The sequence below is a fragment of the Vidua chalybeata genome, chromosome Z (assembly GCF_026979565.1).
Source record: "Vidua chalybeata isolate OUT-0048 chromosome Z, bVidCha1 merged haplotype, whole genome shotgun sequence".
In the NCBI taxonomy this organism is placed as follows: domain Eukaryota; kingdom Metazoa; phylum Chordata; class Aves; order Passeriformes; family Viduidae; genus Vidua; species Vidua chalybeata.
Window position 1 is genome coordinate 42,453,466 of NC_071570.1, and position 4,781 is coordinate 42,458,246.

Here is a 4,781-nt window from a genome sequence, read left to right on the forward strand (position 1 = left end):
GGATTTCAAAATCCTCACAGATTTAGAAAGTGCAGCAGAATGACGAGCAGAAAGAGGCTGGGGTTCTTTCTACAGCCTGCTCAGAGTGTTTGGTGAACATGGGGCTTGTTGTCTGATTGGTTTTGCTCCTGTGTGGCAAGACTAAACCACCCAAAACTCAACCTGGCTGCTGGTAGGGAGAGTCACAGGCTTGACACACAACTACTTGGGAAAAAAAACCTCTCGGACTTAAGTGTAGAACAACCCAAGATTTTTACAGTGCTGAGGCAGAAATTTATCTGGATACTGACCTTCCTGCAAAGGCCATTGTGGAGATAAAAATGAGCTGGGGAAAGGGGGGGAGAACCCCAGTGCAGAGAAAGAGGCTGCCCTGGGCTGCAGTCAGTCCCGGGGCCAAATGCAGCCCCAGGAGCTGGATGCAGAAGAGGTCTTTTCCTCCTTTGTGACACCGCACAGGCAATTCTGTGATATCCCCAGCCTGTATGATCAAGAGGCAAATAAAACTCTGAAAGAAACAAAAGCCTTTTGTTTTTCTATCATGCTCCATTTCCAGCCTACAGAGTGAAAAAAAAAAGTGCCTTTTTTCTTGGAATTTTCTGACAGAGTCTAGCTGCCTCCCCCGTTTGGCTGCAGCCAGCAACAGGCTTAGAAATACCAGGTTTAATTAAAACAATCTTTTATGTTCAGATGCAAGCCTTATTTCCTCTACCTGGTGAGAAATGGCTGTTGCCTCAATCAGCAATTGAAGTCTGAGATTGCTGCGCTGAGCAGAATGGCAGCCACTTTCTGTTAATTAAAGCTCAGCTCGGGCACTGTTACCTGGTCCCCAAGAGCATTTCCCAAAGTTTGTATCCAGCCTCACAGGACCAGCAAAGGGACACAGGCATTAGCAGGATGCATGAGGAAACCTGCTGGCTTCTGTCCCATTCTAGTGATTTACAAACCAAAATGTCTATTTAATTTATTTGGTTGGGGTTTTTCCTCTGATAAGAGAGCTTTCGCAGCTGTTTGGTGAGCCTGTGTGAAAGGGATGGTATTTCTAACTTCACACTCTGACTTAGCATTGTCAAGTTTTACTCTTAAGCTGTTCTCTCCCCCCAGGACTTCTCCCTGCCCAATTTCTGGTTTCCCACTGGAGGCCAGAGACTTCTCCTCACTGCGGTGTCTGGGAGGTCCATCTACTCCAGATGGTTCCTGTGCTGTCCCCCAGGTATGTGGGAGCTGTATTTGCAGGAACAGGGCATTTCCCAGTGTTTGGTACTAGGAGGGAAAGGTAAGAGTTTCTCCTGGCTGGCAGATGGCTCCACCATGCCAGCTAGAATTAAGGCTGAAATGATGGGATCACTAAAACGAGATTTACAATAGTGGAAAAAAGTTACTGAAAGATGAGCACAACTCTATGCATTATTAAGAGTGCTTAACAATAAAGATCCCCACTGCATCAGCACCTTGTTTAGCTTCTTTCTTCTCACATAAAGTTGTAATCTCTCTCTATCAATGTAAGACCCAGTTTCTTTCTATAAAACAACTGTTTCTCTTCACCAGTCTCCAGCATGGGAAGTTGAAGGTGGAAAGAGTGCTTTTGTCTGTGTTGCCCCAGGTGAAAATATCCTTGTCCTACTCTTTTTCCCCAGGCATTTCGCTGCCCATGCAATGACAGGAGGGTCAACCCTGCTCTTCCCAAAGGTCTTTTGCACCCACCTGTACAGGTGCCCTAGACAAAGGGCCCTGGCTCCAGCTCATACCCTGCTGCAGCCCTCTGAAGACACTGTTCATTATCATTGGTGATCAACTGAGAGCTTTCAAACCTAATGGTCATCTACTAACAGGCCCAAGGACTTTCAGCTGAGGAGAGATAGGGGTGCTTATGCAGGCAAACCAAAAAGTATTTCCCTCCAAGTGGTGGGAGCCTGGATGATCATCCCCTGATGCCACTGACATTTTGGGAGGATTGCATAGGACTGTAGGGAAACTCTAGTTTCAGCACTGAGTTTGCTGGTTGGTGGATTTGCCCCCTTGGTGGTCAATTCAGACACAAACCTGCTTGTGCCAGGCAGCTGTGAGCATTGGCATGAGTGAGGTGTGAGCACACAGCTTGTCTTTCTTCTGGCCTCAGGCCCTCCAGGGGCTCCATTTCCAGGTTCCAGCCCCAGAGCAAGGGCTTTGTGCAAGAGAGGTCAGAGGAGATGAGCCAGTGTCCATGGAGCACACAAATAACCCATGCCCAGGTGGTGAGGAATGGCAGAGCTGAGGCCAGTACTGTCCACAGGGGTCACATCTGTGTGGAGTGCTCTGGTGTCACATTGAGGCCAGAGTTCTCTCTCCTCACAGCCTCATCTGTTCTTTCCACAGGTGTTCAGGCCATGCAAACTGCAGGAGAAGGGGTGAGAAGATGTTTTCTAGAAATATTTACAACATGTGGGATGTCACTCCCCTCCAGTATGAGCAGAGAGCAACTTCTCCAGCAGACACCATGCCAGCAGGTTGGGATCAGCTGGAGTTTCCTATAACTGAGGAGCCAACATCACCTTCCCATCAGCTTTTTCTGACCTCTCACCTTTTTCCCCACCAGCCATGTGTTTGGCAGCTTCCTTCTGTTTTCTCCATCCCCCAGTGCCTGTGTCCAGGTGTGGCTCTGCAAAGCCACTGTCACAGCATGAACTCCCCACTTCACCCTGCAAGGTTAAGGTCCAGTAAGCTCCCAGTTGATGCCATCCCACCTTGCTGCTCTCAGGGGAGGGGGGATGACCACACAGAGTTCTGGGCATGGTCTTGAGAGGTCATTCCACCTCATGAAGCCCCAGCTCTACTGGGATGCTGAATAAGGCAGCATGTCCTGCATTTGTCTACCCTGCTCTCTCCCAGAAGAATGGGGAAATTCTCAAGGCTTCTGTTTTTTTTTCTGAAGAAGGTAGACTCATTCAGGGTGGGCTTGGAAAAAGTAGGCAGGAGCAAAGCTTTTCAGCTGCAGAGAGGGAAAGGATGTCATGCCATGTTGCATGGGCAGGCAACCCTGTCTCCACTACACTGTAGCCTATCACTCCTTCAAGCCTCCATAACTTGCCTTTGAGCTGAATTTGTTTCCTGACCAATTTTTGACCAGCTTGGCCACACCATAATCTACTCCTCACCTGTGGTAATCTCTTAGGTTCCTGAGTGTGTCCGAGTCCAGACACACCTCCATGAAACAGGAGGTAACTCAAGATGCCTCTCTGGTCCTCCACCTCTTCAAGGGTTAGCAGAAGCTTTTCCCTTCACAAGACAGACCTTTCTGACAGAACTTTCCTACTAGTTTTTTCCAAGCAGAGCCCTGTGGCGTTAGCTTTCATTCTCCCCGGATGCACACAGCTCTTGGGAGCCTGGCTGTGGCGTAGCTTCCACGTGCTGCCGGAGTTTTCTGCCATGGGTTCCTGGACACAGCTCCATGTCTCGGGTGCATGGGCTGACCAGCCGCTGTTACCATGCGCTAGGAATCCGATAAAGAAGTAAGGAATTTTTCCATTTACTCCATGCTTGGCAGGAACGGTTTATTGATCACGTGGCGCAGGTCAATGGAAAGACGCAACCACTCCCGGCACTCGCATGGGAGAAAATGGCGCCTGGGTGCCGGCGGGATAGGGTTTTATGGAGGGGCGGGGTGAGAGGATCCACGGCCTGCCGCCCAAGAGGGGCAGCTGCCGTGGAGGGGATGCCAGCAACAGCGACCAACCAGAGAGCCCCGCAGGGGCGGGCACCGAGCCTCGGGCTGAGCGGGATCGTGTGGATTGGGGTGGCAGGCACGGGGTTTCCCAGGGCCGGACGGGGGGGTGGTTACAGGAGCGGCAGAGGGGGAAAATCCGGCAGCAGGCAGCATGGGGCCAGAAACCGGGGGCGGAGGGGTTGGGGGGGGAAGGGGAACGACACAGGGGAAGCGCGGGGGTACACAGGACTCGGCTAGCTAACACAAATTAGAACCCCTAAAACCCAATCCCAGGATGCAACAATTCCCTCTTTTTCAAAATATAAAAAAGAACAGCTGCTTGATCTTTTTCGCTGCTCATCTGACTGCTTCTTTGCTCAGCTTCTGCTCTTGGTGTCTCAGCTGCTGCAATGGCTGCCCTTTGCAGATGGAAAGGGCCTGCTGTGATGATGCTGGTGTGGTTCTTCCCTGGGTGTTTGGGGATAGGGGAACTGGGACAACTTTATTAGAAACATGGGGATTTGGGGAAAAGCATTTTTTAAGGAGATTGTAGGGTCCTTTTTCTTTTTGCATCGCTTGCGGTTTGATGCAACCCCCCGATTGGTGGGGTCATCTGCTGCACTCACAGGCACCCTGATATTTTGAACTACCACCTGCACAATTACTTGATAAATCACAGCTCCCCTTAAGGTGGTGTGGCCTGCCTTACTTTTATCTTCACACGAGGCAGATGCGTGTTGTTTTTTCAGTTTTTTGGGGAATGGGGTCTCCCTCCCCCCCTCTCCCCCATCCCACTGTCCCTGGGAGTGCCCTGCCCAAAAATGGACACTGAACGACAAAATGTCCCCTCTGATCACAGTGGAAGCACTGGCGTCTTGCTGGAGGCTGCTTTGGACTAGCGTTCTTTGGAGGCACAGCATCCAAGGCAACCACGTAGCTTCTGGGCCTTTTAGGGATCTCAAGCTGTGTGTCAGTGTTCATGGATGCCGCTTCCAGGACAGACTGGTCCTGAACCGCCAATCCCTCCACATGCCTCTCAGCTGCCAGCTCGTCCCATTCCACGGAATCTGGAAAATGCTCAGAGACCCACCTCAGCTTCCCC